The 17570-nt window shown below is 36.2% G+C and overlaps 1 pseudogene; it reads left to right on the top strand.

The window, feature by feature from the left end:
- Positions 1-12020: 12020 nt before the first annotated feature.
- Positions 12021-15001, top strand: LOC145807256 (uncharacterized; annotated as a pseudogene).
- The last annotated feature ends 2569 nt before the right edge of the window (positions 15002-17570 follow it).

Below are 17570 nucleotides of genomic sequence, written 5' to 3'. Positions count from 1 at the left end.
AATAATAGCTTTTTTCACATGTTTTCTAACTTTTTTATGGTGCACACACCACATCTCTGACTTTGTAATTTTATAAAGACTCTTATTTTCATTAAACCATTTACACCCTACGCTACAAGAATTTACACAATTGCCGGCCACTTTTGCCGACCAAAAAAATTTTGTATTGTGTCGAATGTTAATGATTGAGCATCTTGACATGATCACTCCATTTTCTGAATTTGGCATAAAAAATATGGGAGAGTCTAAGGTTATATTTCTTCATATTTTTCTTTGAGTTTTTGTTTTGAGAACATCTGTCATGTATTTTTGTAACTGTTTATGATAGTATGAATAATGAACATTTAATAATTAATTTCTATTCAGATAATTTCATGGATATTCATTTAATAATGGAATTATCTTTTTTTATCTCCGTTAATTGTTAAGTTTCATATATAGTGCCAGCACTTCAATTAATTTGGTTGTGAAAATTTTTCCTAGTATGTTCTTGCTTTATTCTTTTGCTCACTAGAAATGATCTGGCTTCTGTTGTCTTCCATAGGTTCAACGAGTAAATACTTATGGGTAAGGAAGCTTTTTGTTCCTCTATTTTTTTTGGGTTTATTTTCTTTGTGTTTCTTGATTTAAATAAAAAGATTCCGGAAACCTAAGATGACGGCAGCATAGTTGGCGAAAACATTACATACCGGTATTTTTTTCACAGTTTAACAGTGTTTTAGAAATGTCGGGAAAGTAGACATTTTTATTAGTGTTAGTGCAATGCAATACACCATGTTACTTTCCTAGTAGAATAATGACACTAAATTGGTCAGTGCTCTATATAACTTCTGTATTCTCCGTTTCTTTGCGGCAGCATGCAGCGTGCTCATCTGCAGATGGACGACAGACAATCAAAAACAGCTTTAGAAGAGGAAAAACTCGAAGATGCAGTCAGTCGTAGGGCGAAGGTATTTAATATCCACAATCATGTGCTATATTTCCTCTGGGTATATCAAAAAGTATTTAGATATATCGGTATATTATGTGGCTGTAGTACTTCTCTGATTACCAGGCTCTTGCTTTAGTTTTCTAACACACAGGAAACTTTAATCAGGTTTTTTTAAATCTGTTTGTGTATTTAGCATTTTTTGCTTAACAAATTGTTGGTACGCTTTATAAAGTTCACCATAACAAGAGGATGTCTGATTTAGTTATTTTTGTACAGGTAACTGGTGAAGGAGATGACAAATATTTGATTGCTACTGCTGAACAGCCACTATGTGCTTATCATCTAGATGATTGAATCCATCCTTCACACCTACCAATAAGGTTATAACTACTTCCATGAATGATAGTTGCCTTTATGGCTACTAAAGAATGTTGGAGCATAGACACAGATATGACACGATACGAGCACTCTGACAACTTTTAAAAAGATTTGATACATGAAAATGATAATGACTTCATTTTTAATAAATAATAGGACATGCTTGGTCATGTGTCCGATATGTGTGGGTGTGTGTCTAACAAGTGTCTGTGTCCAACGTTGAACATGGAAACAACACCTTTTTAGAAGTGTTTCTACTTTTTAGATGGTGGCTTTTATGTTTTATTTTTTGGTTATAAATCTTTAGTGGCTGCACTTTGTTGAATTTATGTTGCATGAATTACTAGATATGCTGAATATTCTTCTTGTTTCTGCAAAGAAGCAGGTTCTCATGGTCGCGATACTCTTGGGATTTTCTGAGTTCACCAGTTTGAGAAAGTGGAGCAGTTCTGCCTTACTAGTTTTAAGTTCAAATATTATGACAGATTCTTCACACTCTTATAATAATAATAGATATATTAAGTTCAAACACTCTGTAAATTTGTCTTAGCACCACCGGCCCATAATTTTTCACTGCATCCAAAAGCTAAAAGCCAAGCAACCCTACATGGGACTTCCAAACCAAATGATCCTCTATTCATCCCTCCTCCTTAGTCAGCAACAATGGTGTATGATACTTCAAATTTGGTCGAAATTGCCACTAGTTTTGATTTTTGATGAAACTGGTTTTCACTGGACAAGTCCAATCAGTACACACACACACATATATATATATAGTCGAGACGTGTGAAATTGAGATTAATTTTTATTCATTAAGCCAACCCTTATATATAACCTTAGGTATGTTGCTGCTATTGCCCATAAGCACTTCACATTTCACACAAGAGAGCAAGAGAAAGAGAGAGAGAGAGAGAGACAGCAATATGTCAATGGAGGTGTATAAGAGAGCAAAGCCATACTTGGAAATGATTTTGTTGCAGTTTGGGTATGCGGGTTTAGGTATTATAGCCAAGTTTGGTCTAAACCAAGGGATGAGCCTTTACACCTTCGCTGTCTACCGGAATGTTGTCGCCGCTCTTGTCTTTGCTCCTTTTGCTCTCATCTTTGAAAGGTATTCCCCTCCCTCTCTCTCTCTCTCTCTCTCTCTCTCTCTCTCTCTCTCTCTCTGTTCTTTGCTCTCTGAGAGAAGGTTTTAAACTAATCAGACTATGTTATTAACTATAACAAATGTACAGGAAAGTAAGGCCAAGGATGACCACTTCTGTCTTCTTGAAGATAATGTTACTGGGCTTGTTGGAGTAATTAATTTATCTTTTCACCTCAAAAAGCAAATCCTTATAAATTAATTTAATTATGCAGTATAACTGCTTGTTGGATGACTACTTACTGGGCTTGTTGGAGTAATTAATGTCTAGTATAACTGCTCAACCTCCAATTAGCAATCATTGAATTGTATTTGTGTTGGAGTAGGATTTGACAATGACACAGGTATTTAACTTTTTTGCTTATTTTACTGGCAGGGTTGTTATGGCTGTTAGCTTATTAATCATCGTGTACTGAAATTTGCAGGTACAACAACAGGTACAGTTTTATTATGCCAACTAGTTATCTCAATACGATGTATATGTTTATAGGATTTAATTGATTTTTGCAAAGATACGGGTTTGCAATCCAGTGTTGCTACCACTATCATGCTTTTCTGATAAATTTTCCAATTCTGTTTCTTTATTAGGTGCCTTACATCACTACTGCTTTGATGGATGCGAAGCTTGGCACGGAACGGCGCAAGAATCTTTTTGATTGGCTATCAAGGCAACTTAGTGGATTAAGCAATTTTCCCGATGCTGTAAATCTGCTAAAACCAACTGCTTCTGCTATGACAGTATTTACTGCTGCAAAATTTGAAATTTTCAAAAAAATAATTTAAGGGCAAATAACTCATCATTTTTTTTTATCACTTTATTTAATTTCTTGGTTTTGCATTTATATATAGGATAAATCAGCAGATGTTCATAAAGCAGCTGAAGTATGCATTGGTGAAATTTTAAGAGTCTGTGGTCCTGATGCAGTATGTAGACAAACATTTTTGGTGCCTCCTTTGGTTTTTGTCAAAAATCTAGCAGAACTCCTGAGTTTATTGTCTTGTTACATGACTAGGTGACTAAGAATTTGAAAGATATTTGAGGACCTGGCTTAGCTATTGTTCTTGAACGACTGAAGCACTCTGGGGCTTTTCAAGGTATGTTGTAGTGAAGTTTGTTGAGGTTTTATTATCTTTGTTCGGTAGTGCTGTTTCATAGTGACATAATTTTTCTTTGTTCCCAGAAACATTTGAAGTGGCTAAAACAATATCGATGGGGCCATCATTGAAAAGTGGATCAAAAGTTCATGAACCAGACGAGCACCCTCCCCAACATATTTCTTAACAAGTTCACGAAGCTAAATTGTACAAGACTACTTGACAGTATGAGCATTTTTGGGAGGATCAAATATTTTTGGATGGATGTGTATGGATAACAAATATTAGTAGTTTTATTTGTTGATAGCTGCGCATAGATAACAAATAGTTATGTTTCAAATTGTTATGCTAAATGGATGTGACTTGTGAATGAAAACTTAGAATAGTTGTATTGTGTCGAATGTTAATGATTCAGTTAATTTGAATGATGCTTTAAAATTATAGGTTTATTATGGATTGAATGAATTATTAGGAATTACAAGTGTATTGTTTTCCTGCTTTGGTGACCAATTTATCAGTCGCGACATCCAAAATAATTTTTTTTCGCAAAAAATGACAATTGCCGACCAAGAGTTTTGGTCGCAAAAAATACATCTATTGCCGACCAAAACAGCTCTTGGTCGTGGAAACTCACTTTTGCCGACCAAACGTTTTGGTCGCGAAAAGTAACAAATGGCGACCAAATTTTTTGGTCGTGGAATGTCACAATTGGCGACCAAACATTTTGGTCGTTGAATGTAATAATTGGCGACCAAACTTTTTGGTCGCGAAATGTGTCAATTGGCGACTAAGATATTTGGTCGGGAAAATATCACTTTTCGCGACCAAAGTATTTTAGCGACAAAATGAATTAGTTACGGTAATTAAATATTTAGCGACCAAAAATTTAGTCGGCAAATCCAACTTTTGCCGACCAACCAAAATTTTGGTCGCGAATTATTTTTGCCGACCCTCAATTGGCGACCAAAGTAGCGACCAAAAAAATTGGTCGCGGATAACTTTTGCCGACCAAAAATAGACTTTTAGCGACCAATTTTTTTTTACCAAAAGTGTTAATTCTTGTAGTGTGTAGAGATCAATATGGTAAACTTAAAATACAATTTTTACAGAAATTCCACTTTCTTTGGTCTCAAAATTGGACATGGCTTCTGATAGAAGTAGAATAATAACCAGTGCAAGAGCTCCTATTTCCCTCTCTTGGATTGGACTTTCTATGACTTCAACTTCATGGTGAATTTTTTTATTTGTAGATTGAAAGAAAGAATCTATATGCACATTGTTGATGCAATGTTGGAACATTTTATGAGTGCTATGTGATTCTATCTGCACTGAATGGAATTAAGTAGGTCATGATTGTTGCTTGAATAGAACAGTGACTAATTGTTTATGCCAAGGATTTCATGTTTGATGGAATGCATTTCCAAGATGCACTCAAAAGCTTCCTTGCTTTAAAAAGATTGTGTTCCAACATTGTGTTTCCTCTTTCTATCTACTTCTTATATTTCAATTGTTGTTCATTGAGGCCATATTTATTTTTCAACTCTTGATAATTTTTTATTGTGATTTCTAAGCATCAATACTTTTTCCAACATATGCAAAAATTGCTACATATATAGGTCAATGGTGATATATATAGAATTGTGGACCTTTGATTAATTTCATTGATATACCTATAGTTGTTGATATGGATTGCAATTGAATTCCTTTAGATTGTGTTTAGATTTTGCAGTTGTTAATTTTATTATTCACTCGAGTGTTTATATTTGTCTTGATTATTACCTTACATATAGGATTGAGATTTTTCTCTAGTTAATTTATGTGTTGTTTTCTAGTGCATGGTTTCCCTAAGTTTTCACCATAACATGAAGGTATGTGTAGATTCAATTTAATTCATTCAAACTGTAGGTGAACAATTTGATAGCAAAATAGGAAATACTTTTTTTATAATTTTCTTTTACTTGCCTATAATGTGGAGTTCTATTATTCAGGTGTATTATATACTAGGTGGTGTAGAAAGAAATGTTGTCGAGTGCGTGTCAAAGCTCAGAACAAAACCTTTCTTTCTTTTTCTAATCTGAATTATAACTGACTTGTTGATAGGGCTTTGCTAGACTTTGTGTGTTTTATTTTCTACTTATTTTATTTTTGCTAATTGAGATGAATCTCTAAATATGCCTTTTAGATTCTATAAGATGCATCAAATGAAAAGAAGAAAATTTACTAATCCTAGAACAGATAGATGTTCTTTTTCTCTAATAGGAAATTTGCTGCTAGAGCACTAGAAATCAATTGGACTGTCCCTAGATGGTAGACTTCTTAATCTTTTAATATGGTCCTTCATATGTGATAATTATTTTTTTTAGTATTAGTTTGAAGTCATTTGGCTAGGTGCATGAATTTTTTCTACTCTATAGTACCAAAATTTGAGTTAGAATGTGAACTACTCATGTTGTTTTCTATAAGACAAGCTGGATTTACTCATTTGAGTCTTGGATCAACTATGTACTTTTCTTGCACCATGACTTACTCCATAAATGATATTCATGTTTGATTTATGCGCCACTCTAGCATATTGATCATTTTGAGCATTCTATTTAATTTTGGAATAAGTTCAGGAGCAGGAAAATAAATCAGAATGTATCATTAATATGTTAGGAATCTGGCAATAACAGCAAATCTCAGTAAAAATTGGGGAGAATTACAAAAAAGTGGCATCAACACAAAATAATTGCAATGTCATTGAAGTACAACCAATTGATGCATTAAATTGCACAACAAAGTCTTATACTTCCATCTCTTTGTAATTATTTTGAGTTTATGTCAATTTTTTATTTTCTATTTTTTTTTATTTTTTTATTTTTTTGCAATTGTCTCTAAAAATTTTAGAAAAAATATTCAAAACAATTTGAGGAAAAAGTACTCAAAAATAGATTAAGACAAAGACTTAATTGAAGCGGCAAGGCTGGTTATGAAGAGAGGGAAGCATGTACAGTTTGTGAATTATTGTGCCAAATGAGGGATTGATTGTTGTTTTGGAAGCTATTTTGATATTAATAAGTGATTTGTTTGTTGATGATGTACATAGACTGGGGTCTCTGTTAGACATAATTTAGGGGAATAAAATAAAATATATAAAATAATACATTTAATTTACAGTGGCCACATGTTACTGCTTTTCTATATATATCACTTTAACGTTATTGTTTGGCACTAAGTGCTTGAATGAACAAGCACTGATTAGCAATATAAATGGAGGTAATTTATACTGTTGTTATCTTTTTTGAAGTTGATAATGTTAACGTTGGCCTAAATTAAAAGTTCATGTATTCTCTATTTTTATCTTTGTTGATCCTTGAACATGTGTGTTGGATGTTCCTTAGTTTGATCGACATATCGCTTCCCTCCAAATCGTTGATTGGTCTCCTCTCATTGGTGAAAAATTAAAATCTTACAAATATTGTTATGATGAGTTTGTTTTTTGTATCGTGTTTGAGTGATAAATCATTGCTTGGATTATTTTCTTCAGTTATGCTTAGCTTTATGACTGACTGCATTGGCATTATATTCTATGTAATGATACTCATGTGCAAAGTGGATAAGCATCTTTTCTATACCTAGTCTTTATTATAGGTTGTGCAATGGTTTTATTGAATTTTGTCTTTGTATTGATTGATCAGATTAAGATATTGTTCATGTTTTGTTTAAGCAAGCACTACATCTGATTTTATCAAACTTTCAGACTCACTAATATCTATAATCCAGTCTAGGTAAAGCATGTCTAGCTTAACTGGTTTTATATAACACCTATGCACGATGGATTAAAGTATTGTTTCGAATATTACATATTATTACGAAACATTCAACTAGTTTGTTAGTATTTGGAACAATGCTAGTTGAGAAAGTTTGATAGTGTTGGTTTTTGTCTTACTAGTGTTCAATAATCAAATTCACACATATTTTTTCTTGAACTTGTAGTTTCAATATTAGAGGTTGATGATTTGTTTCCAATATTCTCTTGATAGTGGGAGAAATGGTGGCAACCTATATTCTTCAAGACTCTGTAACAAGACTGTAAAGGAATGTCCTATTTCTTGTTTCCATATACTAATTTTTTTATGTGAATTAGGGTGGGTATTGTGCAAGGATTCTTAGAATCAAAACTATTGTAAAGTCAAATGGTTTTTGTAATTGCAAGAGGTGGAAAACCTTTGTAGGATTCTTTCAAGAACTTTTTGTTATTGTAACAAGAATTTTATTAAGAATAGAGATGGAAAATAATGCATGAAAGTTAAAATTTTGGTAAATATCTCTTTATATTTTTATTGTATATAATATTTCAATATATATAAGTATATATATATATATATATATGAGAATATAAGTTGTTAAAACATTGTGGGCATTTCTTTCTCTCCTTTTTTTGTTTTTTTTTTTGTTTTTTTTTGGCAACGGTAACAAGATGGTCGCTAATACATTATAGGCATTTTTTTTACTTTTTTGCGACGGTAAAACATCAGTCGCCATAAGTACGTTATGCGGTTGCAAATAGTTTGCGACTGCTGTTTTGCGGTCGCAAAAAGGTATTTGTCACCTCCATATTTGCGACCCCCATTTGCCATCGCATGGGCTGTCGCAAAAAGTTTTTTGCGACTATATTTCTATTATTTGCAATAGTTTGTAGCAGTCGTAAAAAAATACTTTTTTTAGTAGTGACAAATGCCTATACTGATTGAAGGGATCAGTAAGTAAAGTGTATGCCTTCCCTTTCTCAGAATATCAAGTAGTAGTAGTACAAATCCTAAGAAGTGTTTCTGAAAATGGCCTCTTCTTTGCCAATGGCACTATGTGCCTTTGCATTGTGTTTGTTAGGTACAAATGTAGTAGCTGACTACAAGCCTTACATTTATGCCTCTCTACCGCCACCACCATATTTATACATGTCCCTACCACCACCATCACTTTACTACAACAAGACGCCAATGCTACCACGCTACCACCACGAGCATCCATGCCATCATGAATCTCCAACGCCACCATGCCACCAACACAATCATCCATAACATTAAAAACAACAAACTACACCATTTTCATCACCTCTTCATCCTTACTACTACAACTCCCCACCTCCACCTTCGCCATCACCACCCCCTTCATATGTCTCTAAATCCTCACCACCACCATTTCCCTCACCTTCACCTCCACCTCCACCTCAACCTCCATACATCTGTAACTCCCCACCACCACTTTCTCTATCACCTCCGCCACCTTATGTCTACGAGTCTCCACTAACTCCATCTCCATCACTTCCTCTCCTGCATGTATACAAGTCCCCACCACCACCATCACCCTCACCTCCGCGCACCTTATGTGTAAAAATCACCACTACCACCATCTCCTTCCCCACCTCCATCTTGTCTACAAGTCCCCACCACCACCATCCACCTCACCTCCACCTCTCTATTTTTACAAATCACCACCGCCACCTTCGCCTTCACCCCTTCAACCTTATCCCTATAAATCTGTACCATCACCATCTTCATCACTTCCATCACCACCACCATCCCTCTCACCCCCACCTCATTATGTGTACAAATCACCATGTAGACACCCCATTTTTGACCGTCCTGAAGACTTGGACATCATCATTTGAACACTCGATGATCATCCATGCTCGTGTTCGTTTTGAGTTCTCGGAGGTCTCGGCCACGCGCCTTACCTCAAGATCGCTCAACTTGTCTGTTTTGTGCTTGGTTGTGGACCAAGCACTTGTATTTTTGGTTTTGAGGGAAGAGGGTGGCTTGTTTGCCATCCCCTAAACCCATCGGCCAAGGCTTGAAGCCACCGGCCTTGTTTTTTTGCAATCGGATGAAAGTTTTGGCTGATCGACACTCCTTTTGGTCGATCGGCACTTATGTTGGTCGATCAGCCATGTTTTCCAGCCGAACCCTGTTCATCTGCTTTATGCAGATATTTTATGCCAGCTGTCACAGCTGGCATGCACAATTCACCCCCTCCATACACATGTATGGAGGGATTTGCCCATTGATTAACTTGCTTAGGAAGCTTTAGAATTTGGATTTCTATAAGAGGGGAGGCCCACCTTCCTTCTCAAGGGTTCCAAAAATCTAAGATAGAAGATATATATCTATCTATCGCTATAGCTCCCTCTCTCTATATATTTGTGTGTGTATTTGTGCTCAAAAGGGTGTTTTGTTCACACTATTGCACACAAACACATAGCAATACACCCTCGTTTGGTTGTTGAGGTCCAAGAGAGTTAGTTTCAGAGTTCTTAGAGTGGTTTAAGCTTGGAAAAGTTGCTGGAGCTTTGTTCTTGAAGAGGTTCTACAAGGGTGAGCATTCTTGCTTTTAATACCCCATTCTTGCTTAAGATTTTATCCCTTCTTGCTTATTGTTTTAAGCTTAGCTCTTAACTGATAAAAGTTCTATTTTTACTTGCGTTAGACCTTTGTTTAAGGTTACTTTTTGGTTTGGGGTTGTTTACCCCCTCCAAGGCCTTGTTTGGCCTTATTTTAGGCCATTCCTTTTGGCTCTTGTTCTTGGCTTTGCATGACCTTTCTACCACTAAAATCTAGAGGATTTTCAGTGGTGGAAAGGTGGTTTTGGGGTCCTAAATAGGAGAGGGTCATCCCCTCTCCTTGTTGTCTTGTATGCTAGTATAAATGGCTTACATTGGTAGCATGTTTGCTTGGCTTGTTTTAGCTTCATTTCAGCAAGTACTTGGTGTTATTTTGCCATATTTTACCTCTGTCTAAAGTTGGTTTAAGGGCCTCTTACATGCTCCATATACTTGTCTTGCAATCCCCTTATTTGCCTTAATACGCATCATGTTATAACATGTCATTCTAGCATGATTTTTGCTCGACTCCATGAAGCTTTTAGCCTTGTTGTAACATGCTAAAGCTTTGATTTGAGTTGCTTTGACCATATATGCCATGCTTTGTATAGCCATAAGGCATTCTAGCATGTTAGCTTTGAGTGTCCAAGTTCAGTGATTTGGCATCACTTGTTTTGTTATTTCAGTCCATATAGTATGCTCATATACTTGAACTTATCACTCCTTTAATGCTTTAAAGAGTTGATGTTTTATGCCTCATAAATGGGTCATTATGTATGCCATCATGTTTAGGTCTTTGGGATGTTATCTAAGTGGGTTTTTGGGCTTACTTTGACATGCCATAACTCTGATTTTATTGGTTTAAGTCATGCCATGTTTGGTTTTGATAGGTGTAGTATAACACCTCTTTTATAGCCTTGCATGCCTCATGCTTTTGGCCCTTCGTTCTAGCTTATTTTGGCTTTGGTCCTTGCATTTTTTAGGCTCATTTTGGCATGATCTAGGACAATTTTGGATTATACTTGCCATTTGTTTCATGTTTTGCATAGCCATAGTTTGAGCTCCTTGGCTAGCCTTAAGTTTTAGGCTTTCTTGTATGCCTTGCTTGGCTTGTTTGTGTGATTTGGCATCATTCCTAGCATCATTTCAGAGTTTGTAGTATTGTCATACTTGCATTCTTCGTCCCATTATAAGTATTCTTGAAAGTTGCTCTCCTATGCTTAGGTGATAGGCAATTGGAATGCATGTTTGTATGTTCCTTTGTCTTCATTTTCATAGCATTTTGGCCACTAATTTTGGGCATGGCTGAGGTCTATTCATCTTTAGTTTAAGTCCATTTTACCATGTTGTCGCATGCTTGTCTCATTTTGTATGTTGTTGCATACTTGTCCACCTTTGCACGCCTTGCATGTTTGCATGTTCATGTTGCATCTTACCATGTTGTTCAAAGTTGTTACTTTACATCATGCTTATATGTTTGTCGCGTACTTGGTCCATTACATGTTATTACATGCTTACTAATTGACATGTTGTTGCATGCCCAACCGCCTTCCATACTTGTTAGATTACATGTCATTACATGCTTGTTGTTGGTATTGTTGTTGCATACCTATTACATTATATGCATGCATGTTTGTATGCTTGGATTTCATGTTGTTGCATGTTTACTAGTTTGCATGTTGTCACATGCTTGCTAGGGTTGCATTGCATTGTGTGTGCATTCCTTTGCTTCTTGATCGAGCATGATAGAGGTTGAGACCCCTTATGTGTTTTGTGCATTTCATTTGATGTTGAATTGCACACTTGGCTCTTTGGCAATCATGCATTGAAATGCGTGATTGATGGTCCGTGGGTCAAGGACTATACTCCCTTGAGCTCATGACATGATAGAGAGGGTGGTGGTGCAAACATTGTCTTGTAAATGCATTGCCAAGCTCTATTTGTCCTCTGCTGCAGCAACATGAGCAGTCTGCAGGAAGAAATGGTCGACCGACCATATTCAGTGCCGATCAGCTAACTATTCTTGGCCGAGAGCCCTATTTTGGGTCAATGACCAGTTTACCTTGGCCGATGGCCTCATCTTTTGGCCGATGGCCTCACAGCATGCCCACAAGATGGTTCTGGAGTATCATAGAGACTTGTGCCATTTTCAGAGGTACAGAGCAGTGTAAACAGAGGCAACATGAAGCATGGCGATAGATTTCCGAGCGAAACAGTCCGAGCATGCATTCATTCCTCGTCTCGAGGCCATTTTAGTGTTTTAATAACTTAGACTAGTTATTTATTTCGATTTGGTTGTGTAATAATTAATTAGCTTGTTGGTTAGTTAATTAGTTGATTTGTATTATTCTTTCGGTCCCTCCGTCGAGAAGGCGCAATTATGTAATAAGTGTGCGTGTGTGTGATGCATGTCTTCCAATCCCCATTTCTTTCTCCATTTTACTTAACCGCTTACGATGGTTAGTTTTAAGGTACGTTTCATTTAGCATACCTTATGTTTGCATGTTTGCATCCATTCATCTGTATTGCATGCACCAGGCTCGGTACATTATACTAACTGCATTGTATTTCAATTCCAATTTGAATACATGTACCAAGTCGCATCTCACATGACATTCTTAGGATAGCCGAGCCTATCTTAAATTGCATTTTTGCATGCGATGCATTAGCCATTTTAACGTGAACTAGGATCGTGCATGATTTCTGACTAGTTTCTTGTTTTGGGTCGGAGAACACTGTAAGTATTTATGGTATGTGTGTAAGTGTTGTCATGACAGCATGTTTGCCATGAGGCCAATTGCTCATGTGATATAATTGCTTGAATGCCTGTGGATGAAGGTTGGATTACCTGAATTGGAACAATTTATTGAAATCCGCATTTTAGCCTACTTGCGAGTAGCAAGCTTCAAACCATTTTCAAACAAACAGATATGCGATGCTTTGTTCCAAATTAGGCGATCTAGTCTATACTTGTGTGTTGTGTGCATCACATAGTAATTCTAGCTAATTAACCGGAATAAGAATGCATGTGTTTTCAAAAACAAGATATCATGCTTAGTACAGGCTGATCTTTGATCGAGAGAGCGAGGGTTCTCATAGATGACCTTCCCCTCTCGTACCCAAGTTCCCGAGCCGAGGCAACTTTGGTGATGACAGACACGTGGGCTTAGGCAACGAATCAGAGTTTCCTAAATTCTCCCAAAAATATTTAGGTGGCGACTCTGTATCTGGCAAAGCAGTCCATGTTTGGCACTTCTTTCTTAAAAATCAGTTTTCCAAAACGATTTGCCGGATTTGGACTCTTTGGTGATTTATTGGTCTCGCATTGCACTTTGCGGGATTAGATTCAGAACCGTGACATTTGAGTCCGAACTGTAGTAGCAAAGCCCAAGGGTGCGTCTATACACCACTGCCACCTTCACCTTCGCCACCTCCACCTTACATCTATAAATCTCCACCACCACCATCTCCATTACCTCTTCCACCTTATGTTTACGAGTCCCCACCACCTCCATCCCCCTTACCCTCACCTCCATAGGTGTACAAATCACCATCGCCACTTTCACATTCACCACCTCCACCTTACCTCTACAAATCTCCACCACTACCATCTCTATCACCTCTATCGCCTTATGTGTATAAGTCCCCACTACCGCCATCTCCCTCTCTACCTCCACCGTATGTTTACAAGTCCCCACCACCACTATCCCACTCAACCTCACCTCTCTATTTTTACAAATCACCACCACCACCACCACTACCACCACCTTCACTTTCACCCCCTCAACCATATCTCCATAAATCTCCACCACCACAATCTCCATCACCTCTACAACCATATGTTTATAAGTCTCCATCACTACTATCTCCCTCACCCCCGCCTCCTTATATGTAAAAATCACCACCACCACCTTCACCTTCTCCACTTCCACCATACATCTATAAATCTCCACCACCACCATTTTCATCACCTCCACCACCTTATGTTTACAAGTCTCCACCATCACCATCTCTTTATGTTTACAAGTCCCCACCACCAACATCCTCTTCACCGCCACCTCTCTATTTCTATAAATCACCACCACCACCTTCACTTTCACCCCCTTCCGCTTATCTCTATAAATCTCCACCACCACCATCTCTATCACCTCTACCACCTTATGTTTATAAGTCTCCACTACCACCACCACCATCCCCCTTACCCCCGCCTCCTTATGTGTACAAACCACCACCACCACCACCTTTACCTTCTCTACCCCTACTTTACATCTACAAATCTCCACCACCACCATCTTTTTTCCCACCTCCACCTTATGTTTACAAGTCTTCACCACCACTATCTATCTCACTTTCACCTTCCTATTTCTACAAATCAGCACTAACAACTTCACTTTCAACCCCTCCACCTTATCTTTATAAATCTCCACCACCACCATCTCTATTTTCTCGACCACCTTATATTTTTAAGTCTCCACCAACACTGTCCCCCTCACCCCCGCCTCCTTATGTGTACAAATCACCATCACCACCTTCACGTCTACTACCTCCACCTTATATCTATAAATCTCCACCACCACCATCTCCTTCACCTACGCCACCTTATGTTTATACGTCCCCACTACCACAAACACCACCTCCTTCAATGCCTCCACCTTATGTTTACAAGTCCCCACCACCTCTATTCACCTCACCCCCATCTCCTTATATGTACAAATCACCATTGCCACTTTCACTTTCACCTCATCCACCTTACTTGTACAAATCTCCACCACCACCATCTTTATCATCTTCGCCACCTTATATGTATAAGTCTTTCCCACTATTATCTCTTCCTCTTCCTTTACCTTATGCTTACAAGTCCCCACCATCACCTTCTCCATCACCACCTCCACCTTATATGTACACGTCTCCACCACTACCATTTCCATCACCGCTTCCTCTAAATGTAAACAAGTCCCCACCTTCACCATCTCCATCCCCACCTCCTCCATATTCCTACAAGTCCCCACCTCCTCTTTCTTCATTCCCGCCACCATATTATAACAAATCACCACCACCATCCTTATCATCACCTCTGCATCCTTTTGTATACTAGTACAACTCTCCTCGATCTCCTCAAATTTACTAAAAAATTATAAGTTCTTGACTCATGCAAGTATACTGTGTTTATGTTTTATGTGAAAAGGAAAAACAAATCGATATTTTGTATCCAATTGTTCTCATCATCTTCTTATTTGGTCTTTCTTCTTCTTCTTTTCTACAGATAGTAGATTACTAAAAAAAGTAATTGTTGTAAGAAGGAAGATGACACTATGTCGGGGTGCATTGTGCTGAAACATAATAGCTTGAAAGAGAAAAGGAATGGTTGAAACAACTTTTATGCTTCAAATTTCTCTTTTGTAATTGCACTCATGTATTCAAATATGTTTTATTTGATTTCTTATATGTTCAATCAACATGTCACAAAGGTGTTGTTTGTTTGGAGAGATGGGATTAGCTTATCAATTCCCTCCTATGGTGAGATTAGCATATCCATGGGAGATGTAGGATTGTTCGTCCCCCCCCCCCTCCCCCTCCCCCATGGATTAATGACTAAAAGACTATTTTGCCTCTCATTTTATAAAATTAATAAAATTATCTTCTATGTGATAAGGTTTTATGTATTTTCACATTTAATCCCAACTAACTAATACCATCACATTAGTGCACAAACAAACACACTTTATTTTACATTTCCAAGCAAATACCACTACACTAATTATCTTTTCACTCAATCCCACCATACTCATAATCTCATTCAACCTAATCCGCCAAACAAACGAGGCCTAATGTTGATATATTTGGAATAAAAAGAAACTTTCAGCAATACTAAGGAAAATTATCTATTTTCTTGCTTTTTTTCTTTTTCTGCTTTCAATTTAGTGTATTTTTTTTCAAATATAATTATAAATTAAAAATAAATTTTATAAATATTAGTAATTAACATTATAAATTTTTTCTTGTATGTAATTTTTTTTATTTATTTTTTTGAAATGACCCACTAGATTGTAAATATCTCATACATTTTATATTGATCTGTTGAAGTGCAATTCATTGTAAAATAGAGAGAGATAGAGTAATGATCACAGTAATCATAGCAGCAACAGGGGAATCCTAGCACATTAGATCAATCAACTATAGACTACACGTCTAAATATGAATAAAAGTTGTCTAATTAATTGTAGATTATAACTTTTAAGACTTTTATCTAATTTTTAAAGCTATGCCAAACAAATCGAATAAAAGAAACTGTGCAATAAAACCAAATGAACCATAATGCAAACTAAAGAAAAAATAGAAAATTGTAAAAAAATCAAATCTAAATAGGGTATAAGACATTAGGTTCGGTTGATATTTTTTGTTAGGAAGAGGTCTATCATTTATGAAATATTTTGGTGAGAAGTCCTTTTATTGTTTTAGGATATTTTATTTTCAATTTTACCCTTTATCTATCTATTGAATTTTTTTGACTATTTGTTCAAGTATTTTTTTATTTGTTTAATTTTTTGACTATTTGTTCAATTTTTTCCCTCTATCTATTCAAATATCTATCCAAGTTTTATTATCTGTTCATTTTTTTTCGCTCATCTATTTAAATCTATATGTTCAAATTTTATTATATGTTCACTTTTTTCCCTTGAATTCTATTTGTTGATTTTTTTTTATATTCAAATATCTGTCCAAATTTTATCACCTGTTCAATTTTTTTCGCTGAATTTTATTTGTTGGTTTATTATATGTTCAAATTTTATTATATGTTCAATTGTTTTTTCCCGAATTCTATTTTGTTTCTTTTTTTATTTGTAACTCCCTCAAAATATGTAATATAAATACATCAAGAAAAACATAGTTAAACACCAAAAGATCTTCTTTCTCATTGAACTAAGGTTTTCATATACAGTTCCGTGTTCAACACATTAAGTACACTTCCATATTACAAAGTTCAACGAGTTAGAGGATAGAAAAATAGAATGCCATAATGGCATACAAAAATTCAAGGCATTGCCTTGTTCCGACAAAAATAGTTAGAGCTTCACATTTAATCATCCATGAGCCTCGACACGCTAATCAGAATAAAAGTGTATATTTCATCTCATTGAGGTAGTGGTACATCACCAATTCCTAAAAATGTTAGATAGGGATGAGCTATATGGATAGTAGAGATACATTTAACAGAGTATCTAATTATTTGAACATCTACGTGGGATCACCATAACCTAATCATAATTCAAAATTTATGTTCAAAAATAAAATGGGTAAGAAAATAAATACATTTATGTTCCATTCAAAACCTTTCCAACACAAAGGGATAAATATGCCATGAATCCCCCGTAGAAGCCCCATACTACATATATATATAGGTTTATATCGAAACTATTCTCTACATTTGCCGGCTATTAATACAGTAGGTGGTGGGCATCCAAAATCATTTGTTTTTCCACTTTTACCGACTATTATACAACAGGACCAATGGACACCCAAAAATATTTTCCCATATTCGTTCGGCGATAAGCTCAAGACAGGACAATTGCGTACCTTAACTCCCCACACAAGTACCATCATAACACATTGTTCCAAAAAACCGACTCTCTACCTGGACTCATACTCTATTTACCTCCCACTTT

This window comes from Camellia sinensis, chromosome 14, assembly GCF_055761805.1.
Source record: "Camellia sinensis isolate YWXY chromosome 14, ASM5576180v1, whole genome shotgun sequence".
NCBI lineage: Eukaryota > Viridiplantae > Streptophyta > Magnoliopsida > Ericales > Theaceae > Camellia > Camellia sinensis.
The sequence above is the reverse complement of the archived record's forward strand: the minus strand, read 5'-3'. Positions and strand labels throughout refer to the sequence as shown.